This window comes from Eucalyptus grandis, chromosome 4 (genome assembly GCF_016545825.1).
Source record: "Eucalyptus grandis isolate ANBG69807.140 chromosome 4, ASM1654582v1, whole genome shotgun sequence".
Taxonomy (NCBI): Eukaryota; Viridiplantae; Streptophyta; class Magnoliopsida; order Myrtales; family Myrtaceae; genus Eucalyptus; species Eucalyptus grandis.
The window spans coordinates 1,258,323-1,278,039 of NC_052615.1; the positions used below are offsets into that span (position 1 = coordinate 1,258,323).

A 19,717-nucleotide genomic window follows, 5' to 3' on the forward strand; every position below is an offset into this window, starting at 1 on the left:
ATTTTCTTTTCCTTTTTCTCTCTCTCCCCCTTTTCTTTCTCTCTCTTTTCCTCTCCTTTTTCTCTCTTTTCTCTCTCTTCTCTCCCTTTTCTTCCCGTGCGGACAGCCCCCACCGACTTCTCTCTCTCTCCTCATTTTGACCGGTCCAACCTTATCTTCTCTCTCTCTCTCTCTCTCTTCTTCTTCTTCTTCTTCCTTCCTCTGTACGCTCGAGCAAGCGAAACCAGAAAGCAGAAGCTCGAGCGGAAGCCGCAAGCGCACAAAGACAGCAACCAGCCGCCCGTCGCCGCCGCGCCGGAGCCGGACCGCCCACCTGCGCACACCTTGCGTCCGTCGCTCGCTGCAGCCCCTTCCCCCGCGCGACCCAGCTGTTGTCCCGCCTCGTCCGGCCAGCTCCGGCCACCGCCCAGCACCGCCGGACCTCCCCCGCGTTCCCCTCGCCCTCCGCCGGCTTCCCCTCGCCACCCTAGCCGCCGGAGCAGCCCCGATTAGCCCCGTCCAGCAAACCTGCGAGTGGGTTTCAGCGACTTTGGGCCCGCTTTTGGGCCGTTTCTAGGCCCCGGATCCGTGAGTCGCTTCGGGAAGAATCGTTCCTCGCGTCGCCCTCGTCGGATTGATCCGATTTGCGCGCGATTTGGTGAGTAATCTCACTAATCCCTGCTTAGTTTACTAATTATGCTTAGGGGTTGGTTAGGTTTAATTAAATGCAATTAGGTGGTTAGATTAGAGTAGATTAGTGATTATGAGACAATTGTGATGCATGTTAGATATTTTGGTTGTGTATTTAGCAAGTAGACATGGTCTACTAATTATTGGAAGTGCCTCGGGATTTTTCCCGACCTTTAGTGGGCTTCAATTAGGCTTTTCGGGCCTAAGTGGAATTTTTAGTATTTAAATATTAATTTTCGGAATTAAATTAAATAATTATTTATTTTCCGAAAATTCAAGGGAGATGGTCCGGAACCGGAATAATATGCTGATGACTGTGGTGAAGTCCGTTTATTTAACTGAGCACCAATTTGAGCTAAATTGGATTTATTATAATTAACTTTTAATTCTCGAAATTAATTAAATATTTATTTATTTTCCGAAAATTCAACTGAGATGGCCTGTGACCAGAAAATTATGCTGATGATCGTGGTGAAGTCTGTTTATTTAATTGGACCTTAATTTGAGCTAAACGGAATTTTAATATCTAATAATTAATTTTCGAAATTAATTAATTAATTATTTATTTTTCAAAAATTAAGTTTGAGATGGCCAACGATCAAAATCTCGTGCTGATCATCGTGGCGCAGTCCGTTTATTTAATTGAGCTTTAATTTGTGCTGAATTGATTTAATTGTGGATAATTACTTTAGAAATGGGATGAATCATCATGAAAGGCACGTGGCTCGGTGAATCGTACATCATCTCGGAGAATGCATGTGGCTCGGTGATTTGGTATATCACTGGGAGAATGCACGTGGCTCGTTGGTTAGTACGTCGCCTTGGAGAATGCATGGGGCTTGATGATTAGATATATCACCTCGGAGAATGCACATGGCTCGGTGACGAAGTATGTCGCCTTGGAGAATGCATGTGGCTCGGTGATTAAGTGTGGCATTCTAAAAGAGACACGTGGGTCAGTAATTTGATGCATTACCTCGGAGAATGCACGTGGTCTCAATAAGTACATTTGGCATCTAAAAGGACACGTGGGCTCGGTAATTTGATGCATTACCTCGGAGAATGCACATGGTCCCAATGAGTACATTTGGCATCTTGAAGAGACATGTGGGCTCGGTGACTTGATGCATCGCCTCGGAGAATGCACGTGGGCTCGCTGATTCAAAATGGCATTTTAAAGGGCACGTGGGCTCGGTAAAGTAATGCATTACCTCGGAGAATGCACGTGGCTCGGTTATTGGTTTTGTTAATTGAGTATGTATAGCAATAGCTTGAATGACTGGGAAAGGGTCAGGCTGATATGTAATCGACTAGGTCGATTGATCATTGCTTTGATTTGATGTCGTGAATTGATTGACTGATTAGAAATGACCGTGAGTGGTCTTGTTGGCATTTAATCGACTAGGTCGATTTGATCGATGCTTCGATCAGTGATATGATTGCTTGGGTGCCTATTATGAATTGTACTGACTTGCAGGTGGGGATCTGAGGCCAAGGTAAGTCTTCTGCCCTGTGCGTGTATAGGCAGCCTTTAGTATAATAGTTTACTAATCTGGCCTTAGTGGGGTAGAACTCGCTGAGACGTAGTCTCATCCCAGTTTGGGGAAAAACATTTCAGGACCCCGATGAGGAGCTGATGAGGAGGAGTCTGAGAATGAGAACTTGGAGGTGAAACTTGAGGAGAATGATTTTTGGAAGAAGAAGATAATCCTGAGAGGGGCCTTGAGTACGGCCCAGTTCGTCTAAGTTTCTGTCTTCCTTTGAGATCTCCATTTTGATGTGATTAGTTTTGAAGTGGTTTGTGTTTTGTATAAAAGTTTGGTTATAAATTTCAATATGAAAAATATGGCCCTGCTTTTCTATCCCATCGTTTTATTGTCCGGGAATTTAACTGCTTCCGCATGTGCTTAATAAATTAAAGGGTCGGCGATACATTGTCCTGGGATATCGCATTATAAAATCGACCAAGTGAGAAGGATGTGTGCGTGCCCGAGGATCGGGGCGTGACAATGATGAAGCAAAAGACGCGTTGAAGAAACTTGGTGCTGAAGAAGTGTTCACTGAGAGCCAATTAGAAGTAAAGAATGTTAAGAGTCTACTGGTACCGTCCATCCATTAACCCATTCTACCATATTCTTATGCGTGGACACATCCATTTTTGGCCATTGGCACTTGAGTTCTTTATTTATATCTTATTGACTTTGTACTAGGGTGATCTAAAAGAACCCACCCTTGGGTTAAATTGCGTTGGTGGCAATGCTGCTTCCTTGGTGATGAAATTTTTGAGGTGCAATATGTGTTAAATTTGTGCCGAGTGCTTCCCTTATCTTTCTGAAGAGAGCTGATTTAGTTTTGTTCTCAAGCAGGGAGGAACCATGGTGACATATGGTGGGATGTCTAAGAAACCATTACAATGGCAACTTCATTTTTTATCTTCAGGGTAAATTAAGGAGTAGCGAACTAAAATTTCTGCCTATGGTTATGAGGTTATTTCAGTCAAGCCTTACAATTTGACTTGTCTATGTTTCGTTCTCCATCTTAACAATGACCTATAGTTTTATTTTTTGTTTAAATTTGGCCCAAAAGCTCAATTTCAGTATTTGACGCAAATAAATTTGAGCGAAAAAATTAGCCCTAGAGTTGAGACTAAGAGGAATGTATAAACCAATGCAATAGTGGTTCTTATGGTTTACAAGATCTTTCTTTGAGGGGATTTTGGCTGCATAACTGGATCAGTTCAAATGACGTAAGATAGTGTAGAAGAATGATAGATCACTTGCTGGTCACTTGCTGGAACCAGCGCGTGATGGGAAGTTAAAATGAGTTTGTCTTTTGTAACAACCACTCAAATTGCTATATTTAGGTCTCCGTATCTTTATAGTAATTTTCAATAGTATTTATCCTCAAGAGTGTGTTTAGATTGTGGATGCATATTAATTTCTCCAAAACTACAGGATCAAGCTTGTTCCTTTTAGTGATTTCCACGTTGCACTGGATAAATCACTGGGGAAACCTAGGAGCCATCCTAAGCAAGTCCTAAAGTTCCAAGGCTACTGAATATATATCAGCGGTGAGAAGAAGGAAAAATTCTGCGTCATATCCTTCAGACGATCAGCTTGTTGTGAAGTTCTGAGGCATTGGATCAACCAGGCACGATAACTATGTATCTGTTCCCTTATTATTATTTTCTCTTTTCATAAGTTATGTATCTTTTCCGTCGAGGTAATTTCGTTGCTGCTTATTTTGACCAATTTATAGTCTGAATTTGTTTTGCATCATGCCATCCAATCTAAAACTAAGCTCATGCAACACGAGGTCCATCTATTACGGCTGAATTTGGAGATCCAAACATCGCCCCGTTTGGTAAGGGTCCATAAAAATTTCAGATTTGCCAATTACAATTCTCACATACACATAACAAAGAACATTGGGATACTTTCCCAAAAATCATGTAATTGACATCGCATGCATTGAGAAAAGAGTAAGAAGAACCATAAATTTTTCATTTGATCTAACCTAATTCAAATGGGATGTGGACCGCCTTCAAGGAACGTCATACACACACGATGAGCAAAATCAATAGAAAACTAGCTGATGGTAGTTACTTTTTATGATAGGGAAGACACAGAATGAAAGATCATATCGGCTTCCAAAGAATTGACAATTGTTTAGATACCACAAAAGAAAAGGCATCTTTTGTCTAGGTGATGTCAAGAACCACACTCTTTTCTCAGGATAAAGTCGATAACATCCTCAACAGTATCCATGACCTGCATAGGTAAACATAAAAGAGTTCGATTAGGATGAGTGATTTTCAAATTCACTTTTTACCTTGGAAAATTTAGAGGGAAGACAAATTCCCCACAAAAAAATGAGCATGGTTTTGAAATACTGACATTTTGCTAGGTTGAATAGGGAAAGGGATGCTCAGTCATGTTTCATCCAAGTTAGAATTTACGGATCACCCAGAGCATACACCTTAAACACTTAAGGCCATGTTTCATGGCCATGCAATTATGAAAAGGAATCCCGATCTAAGCAATCAAATTCCTAGGAGTGGGTATTTTTCTTTTTTTTTCCTTTATTGTTTGGTCTCAAATTACCAGTGAAGCGAGAAATGTCCAATGTGAGTTGCCAAATGAGGTTAAAACATGTCAGAAATGGAATGTGTCTCCAATCAACATGTATAAAGCGGAGGATAGAAATAGAATGAAGAACCACATAAGATTCCTCAACAATTTCTCGGTCATTGTCTTCCAAATGATTTTACAGTTCACACAAGCATTTTTACGAACCGATTATTTAAAACTCATCAAAATCTTGCAAGTCAAGCATTTTTCGTACAAAATCCACAGTGATGAAGATGAAGTCGTTTTTACAGACTTCAAACTACTGCACAGAAGTTACCTTAAGCCTTTATTCTTATTTCTTATCCTCTGTGTTTTGAGTCAAAGACCAGTCACAAGAACTGCAAATGGGGTGACAGCAACTCAGCCGAGTTGGTAAATGGAACTATATGTCCCCCCAAAAAAAAAAAAAAAAAAAAAAACGCCAACATGATGCTTGTCGCTGATGTCTCCATAAAGAATCCAACAAGTTTCACAATGGCAAGAGAGAGAAAGGATTTCGTTTCGCCTAGTAGAGGGATGTGAGGGCTATGGAATCAAGAGGCAGGCGAAACTCACCTGAGAAGGATTTCAAGATGATGAATGGAGGGAGGGAGAGAGAGAGTTCTGTTTTGTAGGATTTAAAGAGGATGAAGCTCAGACTACTAAGAAGCATGATGTAATATGTGTTGTAATAAGGAGTGAAGGGTACTACTCACTTTTCCCTTCTGCTGGTGCGATTTCCGTCCTGTTCACACCAGCGGCATTTTGCTCGCTTGGCCACCTCAGTCCTCCGTTTGGTGTGCAAATTGGAGGTTTGCTTCCTCTGATAAGCCTCTTGATTTTCACTAAACGGTTTCGCCCGTCTCCTTCTCATTCGGAGATCAAAGCTGCCCTTTTCTCCGTGAATTGCCTGCTGCTGCTTTACTCGGATTCTGGTGGTGCGGCTGCTGTTGTGGCTCTGGGGTTCCTCGAAGGATAGTCTGCTCAGGATCTTTCGTGCGTCTTGCTGCTGCTGCTCTGAGTTCTAGTGGGGCTAGCTTGGACTCCTTAGCACCCACCTTCAGCTCGAGCGATTTCTTCCCTATTCACACGATCTGCTTCGCTCCTGTTTCCCAACGATCTGACCGTTTGTTGGAGCTGATTTTCATGGGTAGGGGTGCCTCTACACCTCTTCAAAACCCACAAAGAGTTTTTGCCTGGTTCGTCCTCTTTCTTCGGTCGAATGGCTGCGTTCGGTTAGGGCTTTCGCACCCTGTTCTGCTGGTTTTTTCGTGATCTGTAAAACGATGGCAGAGGCAAGTTTGGTCCAAAATGCTGGTGTTGGGCCGAGCTCTTGTAGCTCTTCCATACCTGCTATTGACCGCTCAGCTTAGGATGGTCTTTCGGTGGTAGATGGGGAATGTGGTGTTGAGTCAAATGTTGTTGTGAGGGATGGCCCTCAATTGAATCACCCTCCTATTGGTCCGTCGGGACTGAGAGGGAGGAGGCGTGAAAGATCGGCCTCGCAAAGGCCTCAACAGAGTAGGGATTATGGCAAACTGGCTCCGCGCACTAGGGCTGTTGTTGCCAAGGTTGTGGAGAAGGGGTACGATCTTGAGTATTTCCCTTCGTCCATTATTAATGGCAAACCTGTAGTGGAGATGACTGGTAATGAGGTTGAGGCGGCTGATCCTAAGCTACTTGAATGCCTCGTTGGATATTTTATTGGTAGACAACTACCCTTCGAATCTATTGAATCAACCTTGAAGAAAGTTTGGGGACCTAACCTTGCCAAAGTGATGTCTAATGGTAAGGGGTTTTTCTTCCTCCATTTTCCGGCTGGAGAGTTTCGTAGGAAGATATTGGAAGGGGGGCACATAACTATTGCCAGGATTCTTTTTGTTCTCCAGCAATGGAAGCCTACCCTTGAGATGAAGAAAGATGCGCATCTTACCGTGCCGGTGTGGGTTAGGTTGACCAACCTCCCGCTGGTGTTCTGGTCTGCCTAGGCCATCAGTAAAGTTGCCAGTGTCATAGGGAGGCCCTTATTCGTTGATCAACGAACAAGCTAGCTGAAGATGGTCACGTTTGCTCGAGTTTGTGTTGAGCTTACTGCTAACCAACCTTCTTGCGACTCTATCGAGATTACTCAGAAAGGTGGATCGTGTATGGTGGGAGTAGAATATGAATGGAAACATGAAGCTTGTCCGGTGTGTGGCATTTTTTGCCATAGATGTGGCCCTCCTCCAGCACGTCCATCCGTGGCGGGAGCTGCTCGACAGCAACAGGGTGCTCATCAAGCCCCTTAAAGCTCGGTTATCTCCCCTCCTCTTCCGCCTCTAGCTCCTGAGGCGTCTGTTGTTTAGCAAAGACAGGTGGTTTGCTTTTGTTGATAATCCTTTGTTTGATAGTAGAACTGCTGGTACGACTTTTGGGGGAATCTCTCTTAATTGCAAGATGATGTTCCTCTAGTTGATGCCTCTTTACCACGTAAAGTGGTGTTGTTTGCCAGGGCTCAGGTGATGCCCTGGTATAGCCTTTGAATGCAGCTCTTGCTGCTGAACTGTCTCAACAGGATGCTGATCCTGGTTGGAAGCATGTGAGGGGAAAGAAGATCAAGTCCCACATGGGTAAGGATGCAGCGTCCTCCCGGTTGCCTCCTCCTTCTAAATGGGGACAATCTCTGAAGATAAAAGGTCTTGCTCTGGAGAAGAAAGCACCTCGTAAGCCTCCTACAAGTTCAAAAAAATCTTTAAAGATTAGGGAAGGTCCAGCCTCCCAGGTTAAGGCAAATGCTGGTCCGATTTCCATGGTGCCTCGTGATGGCTCGGACAATGAGATTGTAGGACCAAGTGCTTATGATGGATTCGACGATGATGACATTCTTTCGGTTGGCGACCCTTATCCGGTTCCCCCCTCGACCCTCCCGGCGGAAACAATGCAGGATAAGTTGCTAAAGCTAAGGCCTGATATTCTTGTGAATTCTGAATCTATGCAAGATAAATTACTGAAGCTGTACCCTGATCAGCCCCCCTCGGTATTACCTACTTCGGCCTCCAGTCGACGTAGGACTACTAAGAAGAGGTAATCTTCTCTCCTTCTTACTATTATGAATATAGGTATATGGAATATTAGGGGCCTCATTGACCCCATAAGGCGAGCTAAAGTTAGAAGTTTTGTTTCTTCGAATAATCTAAGTTTTGTTGGTCTTCTTGAGATGAAAGTCCCTGAACCTCTCTTCAAACCTTTTGGAGGGTTGGAATTGGATTGCTAATTATGAGTTCTCCCCTCTAGGTAGAATATGGTTTGGCTGGAATTCGGACTTGGTTAGTTTTGAACCTACTACTATTAATTATCAAGCTATCCACGGCCAGCTAAAGTTTATTCTGTTGGGGCAAGCTTGCTGTACTTCAATCATTTATGGAGAGCATACTTTTATTCATTGTCGTCCCCTTTGGGACGACCTGGTTCGGATGAACAGCTTAGTACATGACTTAGCCTAGCTGGTTGCTGGTGATTTCAATGCCATAAAAGACTCGACAGATCGGGTTGGGGGTTCTAATGCATGGATTCTGTACTTTGACGAATTTAGTCTTTGCTTAGCCTGCACGGATTTGGAAGACTTAAGATATGTCGGCTTTCGTTTTACTTGGTCCACATCCTTGGGTGCCAATAGGAAAATGAGGAAGATTGACCATGTGCTGGTGAATGCCAAGTGGAATATGGACTTTTCTTTTTCTTTGGAAGACGAGGCTTCCTTTCAACCTGTGCTATATCTCGATCATTCCCCCATGGTGGTCAAAGTCCTTAACCAGGGTTTTAGGAGGAAACCTTTTAAGTTTTTTTTTTTTTTTTAAATTTTTTTATTTCTGGATGAAACACTCGGCTTTTCCATCTATTGTTCAGCACGTTTAGGAGAGTCCGGTGCAAGGGGTTCCCATGTTCAAACTTATTTGCAAGTTAAAGGCCCTAAAAGGTCGCCTCAAGCAGCTCAATAGAGAGGAGTTCTTAGACATTTCAATGAGGACTAATGAAGCTAGGAATGATCTTCGTTGTACCCAGATTGGTCTCTAGCAGGACCCTGACAACTTTACTCTTGCAGAACTGGAAAAGTCCCGGTGTAGGCTGTTTGTGGATCTGCGAGCTCATGAAGAGTCTTTCTACAGACAAAAATCAAGAGTTAGGTGGCTCCAGGAGGGTGGTAGGAACACCAAGTTTTTCCATCACTCGTTAACAGAAGACAGCTTAGGAACAGGATCCTCTCGGTCAAGGATCCTTCGGGTGCTTTGGTCAAGGATCCTGCTTTGGTGCCTCATGTTTTTGTCTCTTTCTTCAAGGACCTCTTATCTCCATAGGTAGCCCTCTTGAAGCCCTCGCTATAGGAGCTGAAGGAGTTCATTTGGTAGCCGCTCTCGATGGATCAGGTTGGTTTCCTCTCTATTCCAGTCCTAAACTCTGAGATTCGTGATACTATATTTTCTCTCGCTCATGGAAAAGCTCTTGGGCCTGATGGTTTTACTGTTGAGTTTTATAAGTACAATTGGGAGATTGTGGGTCCTTTGATGGTAGAGGTGGTGAAAAATTTCTTTTCATCGGGTCGGTTGCTTAGAGAGGTAAACAACACGATCTTAAATCTAGTGCTGAAGGTTCCAAACGCTTGTGCTGTCTCAGATTTTTGGCCCATAACTTGTTGTAACACCATTTACAAAGTCATTACTAAGATTTTGGCTAACCGCCTAGTAGTTGTCTTGAATGACCTAATTAGTCCGTCTCAGAATGCTTTTGTGAAGGGAAGAAGAATCAGGGACAATATTCTCTTAGCCCAGGAATTGTTTTCAGGTTTCCACCTAGAGCCGTATCTACCTAAGTGTGCTATTCAGGTAGATTTCCAGAAGGCCTACGATATGGTAGATTGGGATTTCCTTAAGCTTACTCTCTTAGCTTTTGACTTCCCAGAGTGGATGATCAGACTCATTATGGTTTGTGTTCGCACTCCAAAGTTTTCCATCTCGATCAATGATTTCTTCTCAGGTGGGCGTGGCCTTCGGCAAGGGGACTTGATGTCTCCATATCTTTTTACCCTCATAATGGAGATTTGTTCTGGGATCCTGGTTTCTTGCACTTCACATAAGGGCTTCAAGTATTTCTGGAGGTGTAAAGCCGTGAAACTATCTCATCTTTTTTTCGCTGATGATGTCTTTCTTTTCTGTAAGACTGATTTGGCGTCGGTGTCCCTCTTTAAAAGGGGCATTGATATCTTGTCCTCTTGGAGTGGTTTGCTACCTAACAAGAACAAGAGTGAAGTGTTTCTTGCAGGGGGTTTTGATTCTTTTTAAAGGAACATTCTTTTGGCGTTTGGATTCCAAGAAGGTAAGCTTCCGCCACGCTACCTGGGGGTACCCATTATTTCCAAGAGGCTTGGGAAGGCAGATTGCGTGACTCTTATTGACTGAATCACAGCCAGGGTCCAGTCGTGGGCTCAACGGTTTCTTTCCTTCACTAGAAGACTTTAGTTGATCAGGTCGGTGCTTCATTCTATCCAAGCTTTCTGGGCTAATGTTTTTACCCTTCCCTATTTAGTGTTAGACCGTATTGAGTGTATCTTAAGATATTTCCTTTGGAAGGGGCCTACCCTAGGTCGGGCGGAGCTAAAGCTTCTTAGGAAGATGTTTGTGCTCCTAAGGAGGAGGGTGGACTAGGTATTGCGAGATTGCAAGATTGCAATAAAGCAGCCATGGTAAAATATATTTGGATCTTGTTTACTAATAAAGAGTCCTTGTGGTGTAGGTGGATTCACTCCAATTTTTTAAAGAGGGGAATTTTTTGGGTCTCCACTGTTCCTACCATGTGCTCTTGGGCATGGAGGAGAATCTTGTAGTTGAGGAGGGATTTCAGGTCATACTTTATTTGGGAAGTGGGTGATGGTCGCTATGTTTCTCTATGGTTCAATAATTGGCATAAAGAAGGACCCTTGTGTTTTTTTTTTTTTTATTCCGGTTTCTCTTATGGAGGGCTCTAGCCTCTCGAAGCTTGTGACGATGGCAGACCTCACTTCTCCGGTGGGGCGGGTCTTTAGGTCACTCTTGGAGTGTTGCGATTTTTCCATCCCAATTCTTACTCGAGTGTCTGACCGGTTCTCTTGGCACGGTTCCTCTTTTGGTGTTTTCTCGGTGGCCTCTGCTTGGGATGCCATAAAAAGCAAAAAGAATCGCGTCCCTTGGGCTAAGTTTATTTGGAACAATGCCATTGCTCCCAGATGTCAATTCCACCTTTGGTTAATCACCAGGAATCGCCTACCAATGTAGGCTTTCCTCTTATCTTATGGTAGAATTGGCTATGAAGTATGTGCTTTTTGCAATGTCACTCTAGACTATATCGACCATCTCTTCTTTGCTTGTCTTGTCTCGGTGACTCTTGCTTTTTTTTTTGGGCTAGTAGATGTAATCATCCTTGGCGTAATAGATCTTGGGTGGAAAATCTCCTTTGGGCCTTGAATTTCCTGATTGGTAAGGATTTCTTCCATTCCATTGCTCGGTTTTGGAGCCATGTGCTATTTAATTTGGAAGAAAAGAAATAGCATCATTTTCCGGGGTGAAATGCTTGAGGTTTCGGCTTTGAAGAATCAACTTGTCAAAGTTGTTAAAGATAAAGTGTTGACCTTCAGCAATGTGCTGGACAACTTTTGTAATAGGCATTTTCAACGAATTTCAACGAATCCTCGGATAGGGGACATTCATGACCAATCGATGGAAGTATCATCGAACTATGGCATTGATATCATTTATGGGCATTAATTCATATTTGTTTATTTATTGGATTGATAAGATATGTTTAGCAATGGACCGATCAACCGTGCAACAAGAGAAGTCTTCGGACCTTGATCGATTGATAAAATTCAGCCGTGCAAAAAAGAACCTACATGCCGAATTTAAGAATAAAAATTTTGAGAAGTTGGACCGAGCATGGGGATCATGTACGTCTTTTCTTCATGCAATTTGCCAAGTAAGGAAATGAAAATTTTCCATCTTGTTGCTTGATCAAATCTTTCCTCCACGCAAGAACTTCGGTTATGCACTTGTACTTGAAGCAAATGGATTATGGGAATGTAAATTGATTTCTTTGAAAAACAAAGTACTTCATAATGGTGCAAAGATTATGGGTTTATATTTTAAAGTTTATGGGCCTTTTATTTGGACTTTCTTTTGGCCCCAAAATTTTTTGGGCCCAAGCAGCCCATGAGGGCCCTAAAGTTGTCGACCGAAAAGGGGGGGAGAGAACCGGACAAGGGAAAATGCCACTCTCCACTTTTCCATGGTTACCTCAGCCTTCTTCCACTTTTCTCTTCCTTGAAGCCATCTATCACTTGCATGCAAACATTAGCAAATCAATTAATCAAGAAAGCAAAAGCTTTCAGTTTGAGCAAGGGAGAGTGAGACCGAGAGAGTGAGTGGGTGAGCAAGTGAGAGAGAGAGAGAGAGAGAGAGAGAGAGAGAGAGAGAGAGAGAGAGAGAGTTTGAGCGAGAGTTCGAGAGAGAGGGTGAGCAGTGTGGCATTCCAAAATTCATGACGACCTCTAGTTACATTAAAGTCTATGAATAGGTGATGGAAGTACCATTAAGTTACTTTATGGCCATTTAATCCATAATTTGCAATAAGATTTATGGCCAAGCTTTTTAATGGATAATTATGTGATAGGAAACAAAATTCTATCATTGGCCATGTGCATTATAAATTGGAATTTATGGATTTGTGACTACAAGTTTATGGCCTTATTAATTTTGCAAGTTAGGTATTTATTTAAGTGGAAAATGTTAATGGATGATCAAGGTTAGTGCTATAGAACAACTTGATAAAGAAGACTTTGTTCTTGACTATGCACTTTATAGATTTGATTTTTATGGATTAATGTCACAAAGTCTTTTGGCCATTTTATTATGCAATTAGGTATTTATTTAAATGATGATTAAGATGTATTATTAAAAATAAACTTGGGCCATTTAAGTTTGGACCTTAGACCCAGAATGTTGAGCCTAAAGTGGGCCAAAAGGCTGGTCCATGAAGCCCATTGGGCTGTCGACACATGGAGGGGGGAGGAAGAGCCGCATGGCCTCCTCCAAGTGTCTTAAAAAATGGAGACACTTGTCTCCTCTTTGGGGACAAGTGTCCCCCATGCAAAATGAGAATGCATGCAAGTATATAAGCAACCAAAAAGAAAGAGAGAGAGGGAGTGGCTGGTTTTGAGAGTGAGAGAGAGGGAGAGGGTTGCCGAGAGAGTGAGGAACCGAGAGAGAGGAGGAAGAGCGGTGTGTCCGTCCGTCCGCTCATCCGTCGCTTGTCGCCGTGCGTCCGTCGTCCACCGTCGTGCTCGTTGTAGCTCGGTATAAAGGCAAGTTGGGATCTATATTCTGCTTTTGCATGTTGTGTCTTGCTTGTGTGTTTGAATGGTGGTGAATCTCGGACGTTTAGGGTGTGAGAACCGAAGCTTTGAGTGTGTTGTTTATGAAATAGGATTCTGTTTTCGAGTGTACCGCCTGACCCAGAATATTGTAGAGGCTTGAATACGTGGTTTGAGTCGGATTTTGGCTTCGACTTCTTGACAAAAGTTGTAGAAAACATCTCAAATTATATCATAATAAAATTTGAGATAAAATGGTTGAGTTTTAAGGGTGAAACCTTCCTCTACGAAAAAGCTAGATCTGGAACTGTTTTGTCGACCTCTTGGTGGTTTTGTGTGTTTCATGTCACCTTTTACTAAGAATTTCACTTCAACTTCTTGACGAAATTTGTAGAGAACATCCTTATGATTAACATACTAGAATTTGAGACAAAACGAGCAAGTGTAGCCTAGTGAAATTATTTTCTTTTGAAGACGGAAGATCTGGAAGTATGGTACTGGACTCCCGAGACTTCGTGGACTATATGGTGACTATCCTTTGAGAATCTCACCATACCCTTAATTAAAGTTGTAGTGGACCTCTTGAGGAAAAAACATATCAAAATTTCAGAGGAAATGAAGAAAGATAAGTAGGCGAAAATTTGATTTTTCGGAGATAACTAAACTGGACCGTTCGGTACTAGGAACAGGAGCTTCGATCCACTATAGTTAATTATATAGAGCGAATCTGGCCTAGATGTCTTCATGAAAAATCTACCTTAGGGTCTTGAATATAACCTGGTAAAATTTCATAAGTTTTGGAGGTCATTTTGGTATTTTAATCGAAATATTTCAAGAATTGCGCAATCTGATTTTATCCGAATGCTGTATTGTGTGAGCTATATCTTCTTGTGTGAAGCTCTTTTGGGCATGTGTTCTTCATGAAATTGCTACCTTTATGTCTTTTCTATTACATACTCTGATTGTATGATTTTTAAAGATCATATGGATATTTAATTTACATGTTTTCCGAAATTGTGTAAGCTGGAATTTGGTAAATTTCAAAAAGCCATGATGTATGGATTATTCTAAGTTGTATGGACCCCATGAATTGTATTGCCATAAGTGGTTGTATCTTGCTGTCTGTATGATGATGATTGGAAATGCATATAAGAATCAAATGATGAAAATGATCTTGTTTGCCATCACATCATATGCCATGTTGAATATGAGCTATAATTGAAAATGAGATGTATGTGAATATGCATTGTGGTGATGAGAAGACTATCAGAGGTGTGAGCCGACGATGCCCCAGGAGTGTCGGGATGCCCGGTGGTATACGGTACGTAATTCCAGGGGAGGCCTGGTGGTATGTCGGTACGTAATTCCGGAAGGTAGGGGTAACCATTTTCATGGCGAGCCCCGGAGATTTCCCTAGGAGTGTCGGGATGCCCGGTGGTATACAGTACATAATTCCAGAGGGGGGATCCTGGTGGTATGTCGGTACATAATCCCGGAAGCCTCAGAGGTGTGTGCCGAGGGGATACCTCGTGATGCCAGTTGGGGTACGAGATGCCCGGCCAAGGAGTGTAAATGCCAGAAGCCTTGGAGGTTTGTGCCCGGGGGGAATGCCTCGTGATGCTAGTTGGGATGCGAGATGCCCGAGAATGTGGGGGGGTGGATGCCCGTTGTATTTTGAATACATGCCCGAAGGTTCCTCATGATGCCTGGTTGGGTACAAGCGATAAATTGTGGGATGCAAACATTGGTCCCTGGAAAGAAAAACTAATGAGATCCTTGTGAAAGATAAGAATTGAAAATGAATCATGTGCATGGGTGTATGCATATGGCATGATGGTATGTGTGACATGATGATGGTAAGTGCATGGATGTATATGCACCTATGGCATGATGGTATGTGTGACATGATGATGGTAAGTGCATGAATGTATGTACACCTATGGCATGACGGTACATGTATGATATGATGGTGATGATTACAAGAGGATGTGTATACATGTGGTATGATGACATATGCATGGCTCTAAGGTAAATTATGCATGGATGCTTGAATGATATGTCTTATGCTATGATTGTTATGATTGTATTGTGTGATGCATTGAGTGGTTTATTGAGTCATTTACCTGCTGAGTGGTTGTACTCACCCCTTTTGGGGAATAACATTTCAGACTAGATAAGATACCTCTGTTGCCACTGTTACCGGTAGATGAATCAAGTGGTTGGATATGACCGCGAGGAGAAGGATAGCAAAGGAAGGAACTTTTGGACGCCGACACTGATTGATGGACTTTAAGTGTACGACTGTTGGAGGAGATGTCGGTCATCTTTTGAAGTATAGCCAAGTATAGAAAACCATGACATTTCGATGTACCGACTAAAGATGTCCATCTGCTTTATGTAAATAAAAGTATACGGCTTTTACCTATAAATGTTTTAGTTGGTGTGCATCGTTTTCTAAATATAGGGAAGGGAGTTGTTGGATATGCTTCCATTATATAAATTGCGCAAGGGACCAATCTAAAAGATATAAATCCCCTGGTTCCATGGACCCGCTGCAATTGAAATGGTATCAGAGTGACATATTATTAAGGAAAGTGAATGGAAATCGAACTGTGGCGACCCTAACGGATCGGGGGCCGTCAAGGGGTGCCACAAGTAGTGAGCGGTCCGAGCGTGTGAGGGCAGAGAAGGAAGGCCACCCTCCACCCGTGCTGTGTCCGAGCTACCACTGTCGATGCCGCCAATCCCCGTCGCCGATTGAGCCAAGCCGAGACCCTCTCGAATCCCTGTTTTTGGCTAGCAACCGAATAGGAAGACTTGAGGCAAGTAGAAGTTCATTGATCTATGTTTTGCTTGCTGTTATTATCTATTGAGGAGTTGGTAGATGTAAGAAGATGCAAAATTTAGAGTTGCATGTTGATTTTGGACAAATAAGATGAAGCTAGATCAAGTAACTAAGTAAAAGCAGAGAAGGTTTTGTGGATTTTGGTTTTTGAATTGAAATGAGAACTCAAGGATCTAACTATGGTGGATTTTTGGAAGTGAAGAGACTGTATTGTAGTTTAATACACTTGTAAACACTTGGCTGTGGATGTTGGATGCCGAGATTCAATGAGTAGGAGTAGTTCTCTTTAGGTTAGTAGACTGTTTTTGCATAAGACAGTATGACCTTCGGTGATTTCATGATTTTTCTGTAATTTTCTAGCCAAAATTTGACTTTGAATCTTTAATGAAAGTTGTAGGGTTCATCTGTAGGAATAACATATAAAAAATTTATAATAAATGAAAAAGGTTTGATCAATGAAACGATTTTTTTATGAAAATGTTAAATCTAGAAGTCAGTACAGAACGTTAGCAACGAATACAGCAATTTCTTCTCTTGATACATAAGAAAGTTGACTTGGTGTTCTTCATGAAACTTTTTCCTTTAGGTCTAATTGATAACATGTCAAAATTTCATAATTTTCTGAGTTCATTTAGTAATTATTTCGAAATTTTTACCAGGACTGTGCATTGTAAAAATCGAGCCATTTTGTTTTCGAATTTTCACAAATTGTCCCAAGGGTGAATATGTTTTGAATAATTATGTGATATGATGATACTGGCTGTGGACATATTGTGCAATATTGAGATTAGATAAAGGGTCCACAAGACATTGTTTTTGGCATTTGAAAGTATTTTTGTAAATTAAAATGTTAATTGTTACCGTTGAACCCTCGGGTCAACGATGTCCTAGGAGTTGGGAGGCCCAAAGGATCGAAGGAGTCGATGCCTTGTGGATGCTCGGTGGCCCTAGTGATTGAATGCCAGAGGTTTTTCCCCGAGAGTTTCGGGATGTCCGGTTGTATGCTAGTCGGTACGTAAATCCGGAGGGTTGGGGTAACCATTCTCGTGGTGAGCCTCGGAGGTTTCCTCGTGATGCCAGGTGGGGTACGAGATGCCTGGATGTGTGATACGCTCTGGATGCCCGGTGGCCCTAGTGGTTAAATGCCGGAGGCTTTCGTGATGCCAGGGTGGATGTGAATGCCCGGATGGACGCAAACATTGGTCCTCTGGGGGATGAAATATTTTGAATGATAAAATGGATGATTCTACTAAGTGTGTGTGGTGTCTAGTTATAGGAACTAAATTGTATGGCATAGAATGTGACGTGTCATTACAGTTTGGCCCTATGATCGGGACTTGTGTAACTGGATATTATGCATTATGATTCTTTTAAATTGCATTTGCCATTACATTAAAAAATTTCATGATTTTAATGCATATTTATTCCTTGACTACCTATTTTTGTTTATCTTGTGTGAATCTAGATACTGACGGTAATGCTTGATATAGTTTGATGAATCTTTTACTGTTGAGTGGTTGTACTCACCCCGTTTGGGGACTAACATTTCAGACTAGAAGAGATGCCGCTGCTACCAGTCACCCAGGTTCATTCTATGGTATCCCAGTTGATGTTGAGTGCGAGTGTACGGAGCACTCTCATGTTGAGGTCTAAGGGTTGGTATTCATCCGTGTGCGGGTCCTAGTCATCTATGATCTCGATTTACCTGATGGCCCCGTGGTTTAGGAGTTTTTGTTGGTGCATGTCCGTCATGATGGGATCATGCTGGGCATGATGCCGCCGCCGCCAGCTGACGGACCAGGTTAGGTGTGACTAAGCGTGACGAGTAGCAAATGAAGCTTTTTGGATTGCCGGCACTGTCTAATAGACTTTTGTATAGGGTCGAATGGAAAGGAAAGTCAAAGGGAAGTCGGGTTATCTTTTGATATGAAGCTGGGTATAGAAAACCACGGCAAATTTTGTTGTACCGATCGATATTGTCTATTAGACCTATGTAAATAAAAGTGTTCGGCTTAACCTATAAAGTTGTTTAGTAAGTGTGCATCATTTCTAATTTTGGGATAGGGAGATGTGATGTTGCTTCCGCTACACATTTATATTTACTGCGTAGGGACCTTCTAAAAGATATAAATCCCTAGGACTTATGGACCTATTATAATTCTATGGTATTAGAGTGATTTATATTATTAGGACAAGAGAAAGGCAAATAGATTGTGGCGACCCTAGCGGATTGGGGGCCGTTTGGGGGTGCCACACTTTGACTCTTCTGTTTTTGTTGGCGGGCCTGCCCATTCTCCTTAGTGGTGCTTCTTCTGCTAGGGTTGGTCAATTGGTGCTGTTCCTTCTGGGTTTGCGGCCCTGTTGCTGTGTTGTGCTGCCTTGCTGACAGTTGTTTTTTGGTTTGCTTGGTGGCGGTTTTCTTTTGTTTGCCGGTCTGTTTCGGCTTCCTTGTTTTCCATTGTTTTTGTTTTCTTTTACTTCGGCTCCCTTTCACTCTTTTTGCTCATGCATCATGAGTGAAAGTTTTTGGCGCCGGGTTTTTATATAGTTGGCTTTTGCTCCATATATTCTTACCTTACCAAAAAAAAAGCTCAGACTACTCAGTGGGTAGAGTTCGCAAATGTTTTCTTTTCTAGGAATTCTAGTACAACCTCTACCCAAGCAATCCAATTCTGCGTTTTAAAGAGAATCCATAACCTAGGTAATTTGATTCCGCAATCATAAAATCATCTGAAGATGAGTTGCAATGGGATTTCATTTCCTTTTCTTACTCCAAAGTGAACCAAACAAGGCCTAAGTGATTTCACAATGTACTATACTTCTTAATGTTTTCCTGGTGGAATCTAAGATCTACATTCTCAACCATGACTTTCCACTAGGAACGCAGATATAAAATCTCTAAAACAAAAAAGTGAACATGCTGGAATGAACACGACTCGCATATGTAGGAACCTACCATCAACTCACCCCAACATACATACAAGGAAGAGTGAGAGAGACAGAGATGTGTACATTTTGTTAAGAGTACAAATACTTACCAAGTCCGCAGGAAACTCTGAATGATTATCTTTTCCCTTGAATACCCCAGTCTTTGTTCATATAGAAAACCAAGGATCTCCTGCTTGAAAGAGCTGCTGGCATATTGGTGATTACGTTTGGAAATAAATTCACTTATATAATAAACTATGATTTTTGGTAAAAAAAAAAACCTGCCGTGCACCTCTAATGTTGATTTTTGGATTATCTCCTATAGGGTTTTGAAGCCACAAATTCCAGAGTTTGTAGTATTCTCCAAATCTAGGTTGCTTAAAAAAGATGGCATAAGATTCCTTAACACTGTCTCAGCATTTCCATAGACAAATGGATTTGGCTTCCCGTATGATGTATGCGCCAGCGGAATGGGATGTATTCTGCAGAACAAGAACAAGTAAACAATGCGCAACATAAGAGTGAAGATTAATGCATGTCGCTATGCTGCATTGAGGAAAATTAGGCCTACACAAGGATCTTATGGGCCAATCTTTAGTTTTTTTGTGGAGGATATTATATCTAACTCCATGCAGAACTAACCATTGGATCGGCCTTTCCTTCGGATCCGAGCTCAAGGGTTAAGCTTGATTTTGGTGAACGTTTTTGGGCTGTTTTTTATGGTGGACTGAGCATATCGCGGAGGAGTCCGATGTTTCGGGGACTTCGAGGCTACTGACATATCTGTGATGG

At 42.2% G+C, this 19,717-nt stretch overlaps 1 long non-coding RNA gene and 1 pseudogene across 1 annotated transcript; one reads left to right on the plus strand and one right to left on the minus strand.

Annotated features, from left to right (window-relative positions):
- The first annotated feature begins 537 nt into the window (after nt 1-537).
- On the plus strand, nt 538-2,538 carry LOC120292673. The gene is made up of 2 exons (XR_005550278.1): nt 538-637; nt 2,288-2,538. It is a non-coding gene; the product is annotated as an uncharacterized LOC120292673 (long non-coding RNA).
- Nucleotides 2,539-4,004: 1,466 nt separating this feature from the next.
- LOC108957435 overlaps nt 4,005-19,717 on the minus strand; it is a 52,415-nt pseudogene continuing 36,702 nt past the window's right edge.